At 44.2% G+C, this 20,983-nt stretch overlaps 1 protein-coding gene across 2 annotated transcripts in view; it reads right to left on the bottom strand.

Moving 5' to 3' along the window:
• LOC126284198 (aminopeptidase N-like) overlaps positions 1–20,983 on the bottom strand; it is a 1,000,437-nt gene that overhangs the window by 701,976 nt on the left and 277,478 nt on the right. The gene's annotated exons all lie outside the window — the stretch shown is intronic.

Raw genomic sequence — 20,983 nt, 5'->3', positions numbered from 1 at the left:
TACTATTTTTACCCTCCGCGCTGCCCTCCAGTAGTAAATTGGTGATCCATTGATGCCTTAGAACATGTCCTATAAAACTGTCCCTTCTTCTAATCAAGCTGTGCCACAAATTCCCCTTCTCCCCAGTTCCATTCAGTACCTCCTTATTAGTTACATGATCTACCCACCTAATCTTCAGCTGAACATTAGATGGCCGTAGCAGAGGGGATATAAAATGCAGACTGGTAAGAGCAAGAAAGATAGTTTCTAAAAAAGAGAAATTTGTTAAGATCGAATATAGATTTAAGTGTTAGGAAGTCTTTTCTGATAGTATTTATGTGGACTGTAATCATATATGGAAGTGAAACATGGATGATAAACAGTTTAGACAAATAGAGAATAGAAGCTTTTGGATTGTGGTGACAGAACAATACTGGAGATTAGGTGTGGAGGTCGCGAAACAAATGAGAGGGTCCTGAATAGAATTAGGGAGGCAAGAAATCTATGGCACAACTTCATGGGAAAAAATAGTTCAAATGGCTCTGAGCACTATGGGACTTAACATCTATGGTCATCAGTCCCCTAGAACTTAGAACTACTTAAACCTAACAAACCTAAGGACATCACACAACACCCAGCCATCACGAGGCAGAGAAAATCCCTGACCCCGCCGGGAATCGAACCCGGAACCCGGACGTGGGAAGCGAGAACGCAGCCGCACGACCACGAGATGCGGGCACTTGATAGGACATGTTCTGAGACATCAAGGGATCCGCAATTGAGTGAAGGAAGTGTATGTGTGTGTTAGGGGGGGGGGGAGGGTCGGTAAAAATAGTAGAGAGAGAGAGCAAGAGATGAATAAAGTAAGTGGACTGAGAAGGTTGCTGGCTGCAAAAGTTATTCGGAGATGAAGAGGCTTGCATTTGATGGAGAAATGCATCAAACCAGTCTTCGGACTGACGACAACAGCGTCACGAGATGAGTGGATATGAAATACTGATCTGTCTGTGTGAGCTCGTTGATGATTGCTACTGGTGCCTTTTTAACGTATTTATTGTGGATTACTATAGCCTGATAATAATTGATTCGTTCGTAGGTTTTGGCGTAGAGACCGAATATGCAATAAAAATGTAGGGTTCCCATTAGAAAATAAAAAGCTCACGTCGCTCATGCGGGAGAAGTGGTTAGGAGGTGGCCAGATGCACCACAGACAGAGCACTTTATTAAAATCAACTTTTCTTCTAGAACATTTTTTCGTACTATGCATCGTTATCGAGATATTTAGTTGCCTCAAATTAAAACAGATACCCTTCATACGACCATATAATATGGGAAGGCAGGTATATGTGACTGATTAAAGAGATCAACTTCAGCAGGATTAACCACATATAGTGTGACACTGGCTCTGAATACGTAAGACAATTCTCAAGACGATATTCGGCGGCTGCTTTCGTTACAGAACACACACATGAGAGTAACCGTGCCCGTGGGCTCACAACTCATACAGACGATGACTGTCGTCGGTTCTGGGGGGAGTGAAAACTCAGTCAGTTACGTGACGAACATGTGCGCAGAATCCGATAAATATCAGACTCGTATTTCGTGTAACACTACCCGCTTTCGTATGTGTTTTTGTGAGTATAGTATGCAACCAGTAAGGGAACAATGATAACACTTAATAACATTTAAATACCGTGGGTGAATACTCGCATGTGACCAGGAACGGCGATCGACTGTGTCTGTGTGTGGTGAGCGTGTGGGGAGGAGGGGGGGGGGGGGGGGGGGCAGAGTAACCGGAGAGGTGCGAGGTTCGCGTGATGACGGCGCTGTTGCATCATTCATTCCCCGGTTTGTCGCCTCTTTCGCCCTTCAGGCGCCCTCACAGCTCGTCCACGATTTAAATTCGAAAACATTCCTTGATGTTGTGCGCATCTGACAGCGGCCTTTGGACCTTCACCTCTCCCATCAGAAAACCAGTTTGAGATCATCCGTTGGCGCCAGCGGCTTTAGCTCGGTTCTCTTGTGTAAATAACCACAGCAGTTGCTTCTGGTTTTCAGTTTCTGCTGTCAGGTGCATGCCGAGCGAGAGATTGTAGAGCGCAGCTGCTCTATCCTCCCTCTCGTCTCCCCACCCCACCCCACCCCACCCCACCCGTTCCATTAAAATTCTTCTTCGCAAATACCGAACTCACATTCTACCCCGCCGTTTGAAAAAAGCCGGAGCACGTAACGAATTCAACCAGTAGGAAAGGTACTCATAAGGGGAAACTTCCCATCGCATCCCCCTCCCCCTTCACATTTTGTGGTAAGAGAGCGCAGTAGACAGCCTGCCAGAAACTGAACGCTGATCACGCATGAAAACAGGTAGAGCGTGTACTGAACCGCAATAAAAATAAAAAGGAAGAAGAAAATGGAAACAGTGAATGGTCCAAACATAAGAATTGCAACATATTGCAGTCCGCAAGGGCAGTGGTATCGTGGTTAACGGGAGGTTTTCTATCTTTGGCCTGAAAAAAGCATGTTCTTTGAGAATTTGTTTCTCGGGATGTAATGCAGATATCAATGTCAAATTTGTTCAAAATGTTTATTGATATCTCCTCTACAAACTGGAATTTTTTCGAGCTGAAATGTCGAAGAGCAAAGGCGTAAGCGCCGTCGGAACAAAATAAAGTTTTGATGTAGACCTCCACGCGCAGTATGTCACACGTCGTCCGGCTCATGTGAAATCAAAATTGAGTTGACGTTAGCGAAGCATATAAGATTCTTTAGGAGTTGTACCTCGCTTAAGTTATTTGGACCACAGGAAACAAAATGGCAACAATTAGAAAAAAATGTTTTTTTCATAAATTTTTCGGCTTCGTCAGCCAAGTAAAAACATTTACAGTTTCCAGAATGAGATTTTCACTCTGCAGCGGAGTGTGCGTTGATATGAAACATCCTGGCAGATTAAAACTGTGTGCCGGACCGAGACTCGAACTAGGGACCTTTGCCTTTCGCAGGCAAGTGCTCTACCAACATTCAACCTTTTCTTGTGTTTGGTCGTTGCGGACATGACAATCGTTAAAGATCGTTTTGTTGATCCTTCCACTCAGTTTTTTATTACAGAGGCCAACCAGCTACCATGCCGGCAAAAATTTGGTTCCAGCTGGAATCGAACCCAGACCCAACACACCGATCGAGCAGTCTACCACAGAGCAACACTGCTCGTCAACTGAGCTACTCAAGCACGACTCACGGCCTTTCCTCACATCTTTACTTCCGCCAGTACCTCGTCTCCTACCTTCCAGACTTTACAGCTCTCCTGTGAACCTTGCAGAACTAGCACTCCTGAAAGAAAGGATATTTCGGAGACATGGCTTAGCCACAGCCTGGGGGACTGTACGCTCATATGAAATTTTCAAAGGTGAGAGGACGGGCCGTGAGTCGTGCTTGGGTAGCTCAGTTGGTACAGCACTTGCCTGCGAAAGGCAAAGGTCCCGAGTTCGAGTCTCGGTCCGGCACACAGTTTTAATCTGCCAGGAAGTTTCATATTTATAGCTGGTGGATCGGAATAAAAGTGTTAAAACTCCTCGCCAATTTAGTTAGCTTCGTTGGAAACAAAGAATCATGCCTATCGGTTCAGTAGATTTGAAGTTACCATACCGTGCGGTAAATAAAGCGTCATTTAGAGAAAAACGCATTTGAAGTTTTGACTACATATAAATGCAATATTTGCAACGTACGTCCAATCTGCTATTCCGGGTCCATAAACTAGTCCTTCCTCTTTCTCACAGAGGGAGTTCTGTTTGATCTGAGCCATCCTGCGCTGCTCCAGAGCCTCTCGTTCGGCCTGTGACAAGCGTTTTTCGGCCGCTTGAATCCGGTGGTCGTCCAAATGCTTGGCGAACTGAGTCGAATCGAGCCCTAGGGTGACGTCCATCGTCGTCAAGGTCTTCAGAATTGCTGAATACCCTTCGTTGAAGCTGCTCACTGCCAGGAAAGTCGCAATCTTCACCGCCTCCGCACCAGAATGCAAATGCTTTGGGGCTAACTTCCAAACACTTTCGTTTGCATTTTGTGCGTTCCATCCCAAGCACCGGTACAATAACTCGTCCTCCGAAAGAAAAAAACTGGTGCGTGAAAGAGGACGATTTCAGGCAGGTGCATTTTTTTGGTCAACCGCGAATAACAAACATTTCCGTTCCGTATTCGGAAAAACCGTTTCAGGGGTGGATTCTAAACGCTTTTATGGATCCAAAAATGTAATTTTAAAAATATCGATTTTTTGAACCAAAATGTAGTAAACCTCCCCTTAAGTGGTCAAGGGAGTGGTGTTTGTATCGTTGTGTAACGTCCGTTTACAACAGCGAGGTGTAAGGTTGGGACGTATAATGATAGTTGATTCTGCACACCTACTCTGTTAGCAACCGAAAAGGAGTGACTTTCGAATGGAAACCTCAAACGTTTGATGGCAAGGCGGCAAGTCGACCGAATCTTCCAAAGCAAAAAGCTTCTGGTGTGTCATACACGGTATTAGCAATAGCACGTGTGTCATATGATAGAAATTTCTTACCGACGCACCTAATTTGTTCACCAGGTGAGTGAGTGAGCCCTCATTGTCCGATTTAGGTGTTCTTATGAATGTGAATGTGATCACTCCCAAGGACATGATGATAGTTTGACACATAAGCTGCAACAGATGAACGCAACAGTTTCACAATCACACAGTTTCTCTGCACCCTGTTAAAACGTATGGTTTTTAATGTTTCTGAAGTTGCGTTCCGTTTTGGAAGTTTTGAATGTTGAATTCCTTTGTTTTAATATAGTTCACACGCGTTTATTGGGTGTTTTCTTTTCTGTGAGCCGCCTATGGTGTATCTTGGTTGCTCTCACAATTCTTCACATTTATTTTCGCCGGTATGGTACTCTTACCACACGACTCATATTCTATAAACAGTGTATAGTACGACAACTGTCAAGGCTACAGAAGGAGAACAAACGTTTCAATGGCCGGATGGAGAGTTCATAATGTTAGGGGAAAAAAAGTTAATGGCACGAGGGAATTCTGGTTACGACTCCCACGCTTAGCAGTCCAAAATCATGGCCACTTCCTGACGACGCAGTTGCTGATTCAGGCTGCTCTTTATTGCACTTCTTGTTCTTGGACCGTTCACTGTTACTGTTTTGCTTGTTTTCCTAATGCAGTACACCCTCTTGCCGGCCGCGGTGGTCTAGCGGTTCCAGGCGCTCAGTCCGGAACCGCGCGACTGCTACGGTCGCAGGTTCGAAACCTGCCTCGGGCATGGATGTGTGTGATGTCCTTAGGTTAGTTAGGTTTAAGTAGTTCTAAGTTCTAGGGGACTGATGACCACAGATGTTAAGTCCCATAGTGCTCAGAGCCATTTGAAGTACACCCTCTTCCTGTTTTCATGCTTGACATGTGTTCAGTTTTTGATGGTCTGTCCACTGGGCCATCTTAGCAATAAATCTGAGGAGGGGGTGGGGGTATGCAATGGAGAGTTTTCCTTGTCAGTGGTCAGTGTCATCCGTCGAGGGCTACATACGTTCTTGCCCGTTGCCGTCCGAGCACCGGTGTGCATCACCCGCCAAAGCGATCAAGAGACCTGTCGAGGATGACAGCATCGTCGTGATTATGTCACGCTCGAGGAACATGGAAGAGAGAAAGTAACAGCGCACAATCAAGTACCTTTACAACCGCAGTGCTGTCGCACGGCGCACATCTATGCTGACAGTGCGGCCACAACACAAGTGAACACTGTCCTCTAATCTGACACTGCTACTCGCACGCTTTGCCAATATTTATTCGTAGAATTCTGTTCTGAAACCATTTTGTTGTTTGAACAATCCACTGCCCACGTTAATTCTAGTGGCTCATTTTTCTGGTAGAAAGCTAAAGTCACATTCGCCCTCATTACGACTTGTTTATTCTGGCACTTTTAAAATCAAATTCCGCAGACAGAGTAATTTTTGATCATAGAATAGGCTTTCACGGCAGGTGTTGTCATAACTTAACACTTCCGGGCTGAGATGCCGTGGCCCATACACAAGACTCTCCCCTGACGTTTCGCCTTTGACTGCGGAAGGCATCCTCTGAGGACAATGGGCGAACAGCGACGAGAGCTCGAGTGAGCGTCGTACATATAAGCCATCCAGAGGGTGCCGCTGTCAGTCACGTGACGTCGGCTGTGCTATGATCTCTGATATTGCCAACTTTCTCAATTGAAATTAATCGATTGTCATGCTGTTGCTGCAGTGTTGACATCCATATCTTATCCAGCTTAATGCCTTGATCTTTTCTATTAAAATTATTGCAGTGTTTGGCAATCTCAATGGCCTCTCTGTACATTCGCGCATAACAATGCGACGTCTTTGCTATGACGGTCACCTTGTAAGAAGTCCATGACTAAAGAATTTGTTGCTAGCGCACTCGAGCTGATGTAATTTCGATGGATTGCTCACGTGCTGCCTGCTATATGTAAGCTGTAAGAGAATCTGAGACCAAAGAGCAGTGTTGACTGCAGTAGGAACTGTGTGGCAGTAGCAGTAAGTAGTTGCTAGCAGTCTGGTGAATCGTGTTGGCTGGGCCGATCGTGTGCGGCGATGGCGGAGCCTGAGCGTTGTAGTATAAGGTAAAAGCAGCCTCGCGCATATGTAGTGTTGTTATATCAAGTGCCATGTAAATGTTTTTTAAAAAATCGCTTGATAAGAATCTTTCTCATAAAAAGTAACTTTTGACAATCATACATTTCAATTTAAAGAATTTACTAATTTCTCCGATCCTTGGTCATCCCGATTATTGAAAAGAAAAATCAGTTCTTTCCTTTTATATAAGACAAATCTATCGGCCAGCATTGCACTGAGCTGCGCCAGAAAAATTTCTTACAGGAGCAGATATATACGCGTTATCCGGCGACCTAATTGAGGTAAGATTTTTCAGTTTATTCATAATGAATTTTCTGGGCCATGACGCAGCACTGCTGACGTCCAAAGTTTACCAGTTTAAATTCACAGTCAATTATTGAAAGGTTATAAGTGAGCGACAATCTTATCGAGACGTATGTCACATTGTATTATTGATAGGTTACGCTAAATGCCAATGCTATACATATTTTCACTGTTGGGTAGTTACGTTAAATGAGAATATAATTTTTATTATTTTTTGCTGTTGGGAGGTTTCGGAAGATATTTTGTGGGGAGGTTACAACCTCACTAAACTTTATTTCATGATCACCTTCCTGAAACATATGTTCCGCTACAGCCGACTTATCAATACGTCCGAGGCGGCAGTTACTTTTATGTTCACCCACACGAGTGTTGACGCTTCTTTAGGTTGTGCCTGCATAGACCTTTCCACAACTCCACGGAATTTTATAGACACCTGTTGTAGCTAGAGGATGTCACTTATCTTTTACGGATCTTAAACATTCTTTTAGTTTGGTGGTGGGTCTGAAAACAGTTTCCACATCGTACTTGCTTAAAATCTTTCCAATGCGATCAGTGACGTTACTAATGAGTGGTAAGAACACTTCCCCTTGGCTTGGCGTCGATCCTCGTCCGTCCTGGTTTTCAGCCTAGGGTGTAGAGCACGATCTGTCTCTCTGTTGGAATACCCATTTTTCCTGAAGGTCGCTCTAAGGTGTTCAGTCTCATCATCTACGTAAACTGTTTCACATATTTTGTGCGCCCTGACTACTAATGTTTTAATCGCCCTTCTTTTATGTTTTGGGCGGTGGTCAGACTCTTTCTGCAGATAACGATCAATGTATGTGTCTTTTCTGAAAACCTTATGATCCAATGATCCGTCCTCTCATAATTTTTCCCATAATTTCCTTGCAAGTCTTAAAGTCCTGTTCTGTACAACAATTGCTGTGAAATGTGTTTATTGTTTGGACTAACAGAAGGAAGTCGAAAGTTGCGAGATCCGGTCTGTAGGGTGGGTGACGAAGAACACTGAAATGACGTTTCGCGAGCTCCACTCCGGTGCACAGACTTCGGCGATGCATCCCGTTCTCGTGCAGAAGCAGAAATTCCTTTCCATTTTTTTGTGGCAATCAATACGCTAAAGTCGTTTCTTTAATTTTCAGAGAGTAGCGCAGTACACCTCAGAGTTGATCGTTGCGCCATGCGGGCTTTCTAAACAAAGTGAAGCCCTCAACTACGTACCCTCCAACTCAGAGTTGAAATATTAAAAGTTTTGGCTGGTTTCGTTGTCTGGGGGCTGGGATACGTAGTTGCCGCATTACAAGCCAAATATTGCTGAGTCTGCAGTATACGATATGGATACACACATGAATCGAATGGTCGAAGGTTCCCATCACTCGGCGATTGCGAATTTTGAATGCAACTCAGAAATTTATAAATGAAACATTTCAATTAAATAAAATCTGCAGCTATTATTTTAATGACTTTAAAAGATGAGCTTGATAGTAGAAGTACTTTTAAGAATGCCGTTTATTACTGCAAAATACTTATTGGTGTCAATGGTCCAGCAATTAAATAAAATAAAAGTTGAATAACAGGGAAACAATAGATTCCTACTTCACGTAATTAGTTATGAACAACAACATAGCTCGCGAGATATTCACTCATAAACTGCAGAAGCCACGGAAAACTCATAAGTGCACAAGCCGAAATATTTATATCTCCCGCGACCACGCACAAAACTGCTCCACTCTCCAAGTCTTTCCTGCAACTTCCGTCGTCACTCCCGGTCCAGCACTCCGTGTCCTCCAGCACTCCTGCCCCACTTCCATCCAGTCTCTCCATTAACGAGCGCTGTGATTAGCTAGAGCGCTCCTGCCATTTCTCTAAGCCAACGCACGCTCACAAATATATTGCAACACATTCTAAATATTTGAAATTAAATAAATATTCCTACAGCTGGACCATTAACACGCTCTAACACACATTATTAAATACATAAACAAATCAAATCAGCATATGCCAAAGGAATAGAAATAAAAGCAGTCCAGTAGCCTAATGTCTATGTGCTTTCTAAAACACAGTAAATATTTGACCAACTTCTTCATGAATAGTATATATCGGATGTAAACAAACACATAGACAAATAAATATATTTATAAGCATGCTGCTACCGTTTTTTCGTGTAACTGTGGAGTACTCATGGCCTGACGCTATTAATAGTAATCGTCCACTTTGACCTCCAATAACTCATGTACTATTCAAGTTACATGCCTGTAATTCGTACCAATTTAGGTTTACACTAATAGCTTTCTAAAGACACATCGATCGACAAAATCGGATGAACCGTTTATATTTTGGAAATTCGTTGCTGTGTGTTACTTGTATAATTTATAGTCATACACTAAACTTTAAACTAATTAAGATATTGAAAATCTTATTACACCTACGTTTACAGCATTTGTAGACTTAGAGAAAGCTTTTGACAATGTTGACTGGAATACTCTCTTTCAAATTCTAAAGGTGGCAGTGGTAAAATACAGGGAGCGAAAGGCTATTTACAATTTGAACAGAAACCAGATGGCAGTTATAAGAGTCGAGGGGCATGAAAGGGAAGCAGTGGTTGGGAAGGGAGTGAGACAGGGTTGTAGCCTCTCCCCGATTGTATTCAATCTGTATATTGAGCAAGCAGTAAAGGAAACAAAAGAAAAATTCGCATTTGCTAATAAAGTCCATGGAGAAGAAATAAAAACCTTCAAGTTCGCCGATGACTGTAATTCTATCAGAGACAGCAAAGGACTTGGAAGAGCAGTTCAACGGAATTGGCAGTGTCTTGAAAGGAGGATATAAGATGAACATCAACAAAAGCAAATCGAGGATAATGGAATGTAGTCGAAATAAGTCGTGCGATGCTGAGGGAATTAGATTAGGAAATGAGACACTTAAAGTAGTAAAGGAGTTTTGCTATTTGGGGAGCAAAGTAACTGATGATGGTCGAAGTAGAGTGGATACAAAATGTAGACTGGCAATGGCAAGGAAAGCGTTTCTGAAGAAGAGAAGTTTGTTAACATCGAGTATAGATTTAAGTGTCAGGAAGTCATTTCTGAAAGTATTTGTATGGAGTGTAGCCATATGTGGAAGTGAGACATGGACGATAAATATTTTGGACACGAAGAGAATAGAAGCTTTCGAAATGTGGTGCTACAGAAGAATTAGATGGGTAAATCACTAACTAATGAGGAAGTATTGAATAGGATTGGGGAGAAGAGAAGTTTGTGGCACAACTTGACAAAAAGAAGTGACCGATTAGTAGGACATGTTCTGAGGCATCAAGGATCACAAACTTAGCATTGGAGGGCAGCGTGGAGGGTAAAAATCGTAGAGAGAGACCAAGAGATGCATACATTAAGCAGATTCAGAAGGATGTAAGTTGTAGTAAGTACTGGGAGATGAAGAAGCTTGCACAGGATAGGTTAGCACGGAGAGCTGCATCAAACCAGTCTCAGGACTGAAGACCACAACAACAACAACAACATATTATACCATTAGAATTGTGGTGCAAATAAAGGTAATGTACATGTTTCTTTTTAAGGTATCATGTTCCCTCTGGCTATTATTAATTTCTACATGAGCTGTAAACTGTCTGACATTACAGTTTCACAAAATCCATCATCTTTGGCACTCTGCAACATCCAAATCTCCTTCATCGACGCAAAGCCCATGCTGCGACACAGCGTCAACATGGAATTCCGAGCCACGCTGTCCCATTCTGCGACACAGCGTCAACATGGAATTCCCAGCCACGCGGTCGGCCTGAACCACGTGCTGGGGCTACCCCTCTTGCTCCGGCCAAAATCCGGCACCACGCGGGTGGCCTGCCACAACTCGCCAGTTACCTCACAGCCATGAGGAAGGACGTTAAACAGAATAACCCCTGCAGAGTCCCGCAAAACCGTCGCCATGACTTTACCAGTTGAGTGTGCAGCTTTGAACTTTTTCGTCATAGCACAGGTGGAGTGGCGCCACTCCATGGACTGCCGTTTCATTTGCGGTTCGAAATAATGAACCCGTATTCGATCGCCTATCACGATGTTCGACAAAAAAAAAAAAAAAAAAAAAAAAAAAAGAAAAACGGCACAATCAGCCTCGTGAAGTACCGGCAATCCCGAAAAGATTGTCCCTCGTTGCTCTTTATGCGATGAATCTAGCGGGCCTGTACCTATAAGTACCCCATCTGGTGGACGAGTGTGTTAGCACTACGAACAGCGACGATGAGTCGAACGGCGAGGTGATCGACTGTGATCCGTGGATCACATCGAATGCCAGTATCCACACGTTCGAATATTGCAAACGTGTGCCGGCAGCCGACGCACAGGATATGTGACAGGTTTACACTACGTCTCTGCGACCATTAGAGACGCCTTGACCAACAACTAACCGTACTTTTGTTCACTGCCAGGTCTCCGTAGACGATCTGCGAGTGCCTATGAATATCTGTGATGTTCTGGTTTTTCGCCAAAAGAAACTCAATGGCAGCTGTCTGGAACGTATCTTCGTTTCAGACGCCACTTTCATGGCTACATATAGCTCCCCCATCTGTGGGAAATTCATGAAAACATAGGGGCTGAAGCGAGAATATTCCACGACGTCCCACAACAAGTTCCGCATTTTTTCAACGAATTTGGCCGAGGAAAAAAGTGTTGCATTAGCTATTGAGCGACCCTTCATAAACTCAAGTAGTAACATAGAACGAATAGCGGAATGTACAAACACGACAGTTGCTGTAAAGTTGATAATTATAAAACCTTGATTCGAATCCTGCCTCGGGAATGGATGTGTGTGATGTCCTTAGGTTAGTTAGGTTTAAATAGTTTTAAGTTCTAGGGGACTGATGACCTGAGATGTCAAGTCCCATAGAGCTCAGAGCCATATGAACCATTTTATTTGATAAAACCTTCTCGGGTTATTAATGGAGTGGTTGCGTCGTCGTGCTGCAACGTTTCAATGTTGTAATGAGCATCATAGTCAGCCGAAGGAAACCACTTGCCTGATCACTGGAGAAAAGTTTTTAACTACTCGAATACGTTGGAAAGCCTGCAACCATATATGATATGAAGTTTTCGCGAAGTTGGTGCTTTTTTGTTGGTCAAAGGATCACAGAAATTACTTTCTCATAACGCGTTTGGCCGCACCGTCAATGCGATAGGTATTTTGTGCATTATCCTTCTAGACATTTGATTCCCACCTCGCTCACTAACGTGTCGGCCCTTTATTAAACTGCACGCCATCGTCTTACTCAACTTTAACGTTCTACTTCCACGTTCCGCCACCTTTACACTCACTACTGCCATTTTTTCTCCTTATCGTAGATAAATTTAATGACGTAACAGCAAACAATTTTCGAGCTGACTTTGCAAGTCTGCACGATGAGGTAACAACACGCAGTGGTTTGAACTGGAATATGGCTGTGCCTCGTTACGTGAGCGAGTTACTTCCCACTATGGCCGGGTCTATAGTTCGTCTGTTTAAGTGCTATATTCAGGCTTCTCCGATTACGTCGTCGTTCTCTTTTCAGGCTTCTACTGCGTCATCAGTTTCCGCATTATCGTAGCACCATAGAATTCTTGGTAGACAGTAACTTGCACGTCCCAAATAGTATATCACGTGCTATAACCAAATAGTGGATTAGGCACTGAACCCGTGGTTCTCCTACAGTCAATGAAGTCTTGTGTAACGGAATTTGCTTTGCATAATTATTGTTTCTTTTCCTTCTTTCATTTGTACCATCTACGTTGTATGATATATGTAAACTTAAATACACATTTCAAAAAAGTTTTGCATCGCCTCGGATCCGAGAATTCCAGAATCTGTACAGAAAATTGAAATCGAGACCAATGTAAACATCACTTATGCCCTTTTTGTTGCTCATGAAAACCACACATTGCATGTTGTACCAACATGCAGCGTGACCTTCAGAGGTGGTGGTCCAGACTGCTGTACACACCGATACCTCTAATACCTAATAGCACCTCGTCTTGCATTGAAGCAGGCCTGTATTCGTCGTGGCATACTAACCACAATTTCATCAAGGCATTGTTGGTCCAGATTGTCCCACTCCTCAACGGCGATTCGGCGTAGATTCCTCGGAATGGTTGGTGGGGTCACGTCGTCCATAAACTGCAATTTTCAATCTAGCCCAGGCGTATCCATAGTGTTCATGCCTGCAGAACATGCCGGCCACTCTAGTCGAGCGATGCCGTTACCCTGAAGTAAGTCGTTCACAAGATGTGCACCATGGGGGCGCGAATTGTCGTCCATGAAGATCAATGCCTCGCCAATATGCTGCCGACATGTTTGCACTATCGGCCGGAGGATGGCATTCCCGTATCGTATAGTCTTTAAGGCGCCTTCCATGACGGCCAGCGGCGTACGTCGGCCACACATAATGCCACCACAAATCAGCAGGGAACCTCTACCTTGCTGCACTCTCTGGACAGTGTGTCTAAGGCGTTCAGCCTGACCGGGTTGCCTCCAAACACGTCTCCGACGATTATTTGGTTGAAGGCATATGCGACACTCATCGGTGAAGAGAACGTGATGCCAATTCTGAGCGGTCCATTCGGCATGTTGTTGGGCCAATCTGTCCCGCTCTGCATGGTGCCGCGGTTGCGAAGATGAACCTCGCCATAGACGTCAGGTGTGATGTTGTGCATCATGTGGCCTATCGCGCACAGTTTGAGTCGTAACGCGGCGCCCTGTAGCCGCACGAAAAGTATTATTGAACATAGTGGCTTTGCTGTCAGGGTTCCCCCGAGCCATAATCCGTAGGAAGTGGTCATCCAATGCATTAGTAGCCTTTGGGCGGCCTGAGCGAGGCATGTAATCGACGGTTTCTGTCTCTCTGTATCTCCTCCATGTCCGAACAATATCGTTTTGATTCAGTCCAAGACGCCTTGACACTTCCGTTTTTGAGAGCTCTTCCTGGAATAAAATAACAATGCTGCAGCGATCGAATCGCGGTACTGACAGTCAAGGCATGGTTGAACTACAGACAACACTAGCCGTGTACCTCTTTTCTTGTGGAATGACTGAAACTGATAGGCTGTCGGAGCCCCTCCGTCTAAAAGGCGCTGCTCATGCATGGTTGTTTACATCTTTGAGCGGGTTTAGTAACATCTCTGAACAGTCAAAGGGACTGTGTCTGTGATACAATATCCACAGTCAACGTCTATATTCAGACGTTCTGGGAACCTGGGTGATGTAAAACTTGTTTTTAATGTGTGTATAAAATACTGTGCAAGTATACTACTACTAGTGAAATGGCAGTGCTGTGCAATTTCTAAATGTGTATGGGAACTGAATATACGTGCCAGCCGACGTGGCCGAGCGGTTTTAGGCGCTACAGTCTGGAACCGCGCTATCGCTACGGTCGCAGGTTCGAATCCTGCCTCGGGCACGGGTCTGTGTGATGTCCTTAGCTTGGTTAGGTTTACAGAGTTAAAAGTTCTAGGGGACTTATGACCTCAGAAGTTAAGTGCCATAGTGCTCAGAGCCATTCTTTTTTAATATACATCTTAATTCCCTTCTCACTTCTCTTTCTTTCCATCTCCTCCTCCTGCACTCTTTGTCCATCTCCTCCTTCTCTCCCCTCCCTCTGTCCATCACTCCTCCTCCCCCTTTATCTCTCCATCCTACCCTCTCCCTGTCTTTGTACATCTCCTTTTCCTCCCCTTGCGCTATCCATGACCTCCTTATTCTCTCTCTCTGTCAATATTTACACCTTCTCCTCCCAGTTCTCTCTCTTCACTTACTCCCTCCCCCCCCATCTCTCTCTTTGCAATACCTTCTTCCACTCTCTTTGTCCATATTCTCCTTCCCTCTGTCTATGCCCATTTCTTCCAACCTCTCTCTGTTCTCTTCTCTATCCGTCCCCTTCTGACCTTGAGCCTTGTTTTTTCTTACTGCAAAGCAGACCAATATTAGAAACTGAACTCGTTTAAAATCAGTGGGTAAATCGAATGGAATCTTTGACATATGGGTTACGAGAAAGACCTCTCCAGCTGCTGCAACTATGAGCACAGTAGCTTCAGTGAAAGTATTTTACATAGTTTCAATCTATGCATGGATGGGATTCAGATTCCGTAGTAGTATTATAATCACAAACCGATGAACCATAAATACAACTTTCTTGTTTTCTGTTAAAACAAGTGGTGACGAAGAAAGAAAGCCGGCCGGGTGATAGAGCGGTTTTAGGCTCTACATGTCCTTAGGTTAGTTAGATTTAAGTAGTTCTATGTTCTAGGGGACTGATGATCTCAGAAGTTAAGTCCCATAGTGCTCAGAGCCATTTGAACCATTTGAAAAAAGAAAACAGCACATTGTTGCGTACAGAATTATTGTTTAATCTTATATTGTACACAAGGATAAACAATATGTAGGAGAAACGGTTTTTCTAATGGCTTAAATACCCTGATGTTGTAGTTAAAATTTACTGCGTGAAAGAAAAGTAATTAGAAAGTGAAAGAAAACGAAACCACACGTTTTCACAGCACAGCACAGAATTTTTTTTTTTTTTAAAGATATTCTCTGATCAGCCAGAACACTATGACCACCTACCTAATAGCCAGTATATCGACCTTTGGCAAGGGTAACAGCGGCGGCAAGTCGCGGTATGGAGGCTATGAGGCCTTGTTAGATCGCTGGACGGAGTTAGCACCACATCTGCAGACACCTACCTGTAGTTCCCATCAGTTCTGGGGAGACGGGCGATGAGCTCTGACGCCACATTCAATCAAATCCCAGATGTCTTCGATTGGGTTCAGATCTGGCGAGTTGGAGAGCCAACACATCAAATGGAATTTACCACTGTGTTCATCGAAGCACTCCATCACACTCCTGGCCTTGTGACATGAATCATTATCTTGCTGAAAAATGCCACTGGCGTCGGGAAACATGATCGTCAAGAAGGGGTATACTTTGTCTACAACCAGTGTATGATATTCCTTGGCCGTCATGGCGCCTTGCAAGAGCTCCACTGGACCCATGAATCTCCACGTGAGTGTTCCGCAGAGCATAATGGAGTCACCACCAGCTTGTCTCCGTCCCGCAGTAGAAGTGTTTCCCTCGAAGACGACGGATTGGCACCATCCCTGGTGTCCGAATTCAACAGATCAAGCAGTGCTCTACCACTGCAGCAGCGTCCAGGGCTGATGGTCACGTGCCCAATGTCGTGGTGTTAACAATAGCACCTGCATGGGTCGTCGGCTGCGGAGGCCAATCGTTAGGAGCATTAGGTACACTGTGTGTTCAGACACCCTTGTACTCCGCCCACCATTAAAGCCTTATGTTAGCTCCACCACAGTTCGCCGCCTATCTTATTTCACCAGTCTGCCCAGCCTACGACGTCCGACATCTGTAATGAGTGTTGGCCGCCCAAACCCCACGATGTCTGGACGTGGTTTCGCCACGTGTTGAAGACACTCACGACACCATTCCCCGAACACCCGACACGTAGTGCAGTTTCCGAAACTCTCTACTTGAGCCTCCGGGCCATCACGATCTGCCGTTAGTCAAAGATAGGTGGCGCGCCTTCCCTCGTTCTACACGCGGACAGCAGGCTTCCTGATACTACATGCAGTCATTCCTCTCCAGGTGTCGCTGCTATTTTCTGGATGATTAGTGTATAACCTACGTCCGTCTGAATTGTTAATACAGTATCGTATAAAAATTTAAAGGAAATCGGCCAAAAACTTTTCAAGATTTTTGGTAACGACGCTAAACAGTCTAGTCGTACTATGCCAAAAAAAAATATTAAATTAAAGTCAGAGGAAAAGGGAAGGGAAGTCAATGAAGGACAGTAACTAGAGGAAAGTTGGCCTGGTTGATGGCAGGACGTGCGAGACCCTTAAAAGGACTTTAATACTTCATTATCGTTTGAAAAATGGCGTACAATGAGCGCAGAATGTTGAAGGTCATTTTGAATAATTTGAAAGTATCTGCTATAGAGTTCATTGTGAAAGAAATAGTACGGGTTGGGAAGTGTATCTTAGAAATACAGCCCAGGGAGTAACAGCAAGAGAGTGGGAGTTGTGCACTGAGTGTTCTGTAGAAACTTAATTATCTATGGTAATAATAGAATAATACGACAATGACTGAATATTTACAATTTAACAATTTTTAGAATTTTATCTTCACCTGCACTGTGAAAGCTTGCTCTTTTCCAGGTTTCATGATTATAGGTCAAAGGGAAGTTTCGTGTACATTTTGAAAAGTGAGTTTGCGAGTATCGAAATCGTAACATAAATTGCCGTATCCTTTGATCGGATTGACTTAGAAGCGTAAATGTTTTATAACTTCAAGGGACTTTGGACTTTAGTGTGTGAAATACTTGATACGTCTAACATTTCGTTTTTTACTGATTGAGTCAGGGTATTCTAAAAAGAAAAAAAAAACATATTCGAGACATAATTACTTCCTGTTTGCGGAATCATTAAAAGAAACTCAAAAAGTTCTGCGAAGATTTTTTCTAAACGATTTCTTTTGTTTTGATTCAGGTGCTAAACGGTTACATGACTACTCCACAAGAGAGTGCCCAGTGCCTGGTGTGGTAAGCAGGAACGAAATCACACGTTGCTACCCAAAGAAATTTTCTACGTGAATTTCAATGGGAGACACCAAACGTTAAGGCGATTAAGTCTTAGCGTGACAGTTTAAACAGACAGCCAGGTTATCGCAGAAAACGCTTATGTGGTGAAAAGATATGGGAGATCAGAGAGATCTTCCAAGGAAGGCCATCAACGTCAGATCGCACAGCATCAAGAGAGTTAAACGTCCGCCGCTCAACAATTAACAAGGTTCTACGTAAACGACTTCGCTTTCTAGCGTTCAAAGTTAGACTGTGCAAGTATTGAAGAGAAACGACTTGCTTCGCCACGAATTTGATACTGAGATGCTCCACGGGATCGGCCAAAACACCAACTACCTAGGAAGTGTTTTATCTCACAAAGCAACCTTCTACAATTGTGCTAAAGTCAATCGAAAAAACATTCGAATCTGAAGTTCAGAAATACATCAGAGACAATGAAAGGTGAATGTGTGTCTCGCGCTAATGGAAGACAGTACAGTTGTATCATTTTTCCTCTCAGAGCAAACTGTAACAGGAATAGTTTATCGAAATACCTTTGAGCAATTTGCTGACTCATCTTCTTCCCCTTCAGCCTAATGTGAGCTGATGTTGGACCAACGCTCTGCGGTTTGAATGTTCGGGACTCGTGTAGCGAACGTTTTCACAGTGATGGATAGAACGTGAAGGACCACCAAAGTGGCCATCGAGATTCCGGCCATAACCTGGATTTCATCCTGTGGAGTTATGTGAAAGACTTTTGCGGGCCACGCCTGTTCGTGACATTGACGATCTCCACTGAAGAATTGTGGATACAACAGCCTCCGTCACCCTAGACATGGCTGTACATACGTGGTTCCACACAGACTATCGTCTAGACATTTTGCGGGTTACGAAAGAAGCTCATGTAGAAGTGTATTAATTTTTACTAAAAATCTTACAGAGCTACTTTGCGTGATGCCGCTAACCGCAAGTATAAACGCTTCCTTTTGACATACACTGCCTAACAAAGAAAAGTGGAGCACCCGGAGGAAATGGTTGGGCATTAATGTAACTTCGTACACGTACAACCTACGACGGACAAGAAAACGATTAGTGTTGTTCTCGGTGACAGGCAGAACGGCCATCGAAGTGTATTAGAGCGGTTCATGCTTACTGCTGTTACAAGGCCTAACAGAGTGTATAAGGGGAATGGACAGCGTCAGGTGTTAAGTGAAAGGCCGAGCGCTTCTAGGCGCTTCAGCCTGGAACCGCGCTGCTGCTACGGTCGCATTACCGAATTCTGCCTTGGGAATGGATGTGTGTGATGTCCTTAGGTTAGTTAAGTTTAAGTAGTACTAAGTCGGGGGGATTGAGGACCTCAGATATTAAGTCTCATAGTGCTTAGAGCCATTTGAACCATTTTTTAAGAGAAGGACACGAAGATGCCTCGTACTTGAGTGATACAGAGTTTGAAAGGGGCAAGATTGTGGGCCTGCATTCGGCCAGCCGGTCCAGTCCTTCAGTGTCCAGATTTGTGTGCTACTCGGACGGCGCGATGTTGGACTGCATGGAAACCTGAGGGCAAGGATACTCGTCGTCGTGGTTATGATGAAGCACGTCTGACTGCTACAAGTGAAGAGCACCGTGTGCGTCGTGATCCCCCCATATCTGCGGCTGGCACCCCAGACATGAAATGGACTACCCGTAACATTCTCCGTCGCCCCGCGCCACTGCCCAGGGACTATTAGCGGCCATAGTAGGGCATTACGTAGGCTGCCGTTAACACTAGTACACAAACGGCTGTGTTTGAAACGGTGCCGTGCCCGGGCAGCATGGATTGTTGATGAATGGCATCGTATTGCGTTCAGCTATGAACAGATGTTCTGCAGCAAGCTGGATGACCATTGTCGGTGAGTATGGGGAGAGGTCCAATTTTTCCAGTGAGAGGAATAGAGAAGTTTTTCCTGGCGTCACTCTGTGTGCGATCGGCGTGACATCAGGTTATGGCTTGTGACGACTGAGGGAAATCTGACAGAACAGCGGTACATCATGGACATGCTGCGTTCTCATCATGTGTCTCATGCGAGAGTATCACGGTGCACGTTTTCAACACGATAACGCTAGTCCACATAAGGCAAGTGTCTCTATAAACTGTCTGCATGGTGTCAAGGTACTCCCAGGCCAATAATATCCACACATCTGTTAGCGATAGAACATCTGTTGGACCACCTCTGACGTCAAGTCAAGCGGCGGTATCCAAGAGAATGTTACATTGGTTGTGGGACAGCTTGCGTCAGTAGAGGTCACAACTGGATAAGTCCATCCATCCAGGACAAACAGGGTGGAATGTCACGCCAATAAGTGGATACATACCATAAAGTTCGATTCTGTAGTCACTGAAATAACATCAAGATCCTCACTACCTGTAAAATTCCATTCTGTTTACTCCTCTCCTTTTGGGTGCTACACTATTTTGCCAAAAATTTTGAAAATTGTAAATGTGTTCCGTGTCCATGAAATATACGAGGCGTATTCGGAAAGTAAGGTCTAATTAGGCGCATAATGGAAACTATCGTGAAAACGCGATGGACCTTGTCAAAGGTGTGTAGGGCAGTGTCTTTCGTGTGCCTATCGATCGCTTCAGGTCGCTCTCTTCAGTGCAGAGCGCAAAGTGATCACGTAGAAATGCCTAAAACAACAATGTCTCCCGCCAAGTACGTGGATCTGATGAGAGATTTCGCTATTCAGCCCACATAACAGAAATGTCATGGGTTTCTTTCTTTAAGACAATTTTCAGCTGCATTCTGCAGGGGAAATGAAGACGCTTCTGCAGCGTTTTGGTGATCACCCACAATACAGCCCTCAACTGGCACCCCTCGTTGTTCACCTCCGCTCACATCAAGCGCCGACTATGAAGACAACATTTCGATACAAACAACGAATGGGAGACCAGTTTAGAGAATTAGCGGAAAGCACAGGCGGCTGCTTTCTATGAGGAGAGTACTGAAAAGTTTGCACAACGCTGCAACAAATCTCTAAGTCGGAGCGACGACTATTTAGAGAGGTAACTCTCACGAAAAAGTTTTTTTGATTTTCTCTGAGGTTTTCATTTCGCTACGTATCGAACTTTACTTCCCAAAAAGTCCTCGTAATATGTGAATTCTGAATCCAATTTCGCCACCGATGTAAAGCTACGTAGTGGGAGAATGTGAGTAAAAAAAAACTAAAAAGATTAGCTACACAGTAACATCTGTATCAAGTACTAGAACACTAACAGTGTGCGTCTTGCCCGTCCCTCTCTTGACCGTCACGTCAAGAGGCATGAAACGCCCAGCTTAACCCGCAGGACAGGACAGGTCGTTTAAATTGTGGAAAGGGGCGAAAATAAGGGGCTGTCAGTTACACTCGAACATACAACTTTATTATTTGATCAAACATTACAAGAGCCTAAAAAAATTTTTTTTAACACACAGCTTTAAT

This window comes from Schistocerca gregaria, chromosome 8, assembly GCF_023897955.1.
Source record: "Schistocerca gregaria isolate iqSchGreg1 chromosome 8, iqSchGreg1.2, whole genome shotgun sequence".
Taxonomy (NCBI): domain Eukaryota; kingdom Metazoa; phylum Arthropoda; class Insecta; order Orthoptera; family Acrididae; genus Schistocerca; species Schistocerca gregaria.
The sequence above is the reverse complement of the archived record's forward strand: the minus strand, read 5'-3'. Positions and strand labels throughout refer to the sequence as shown.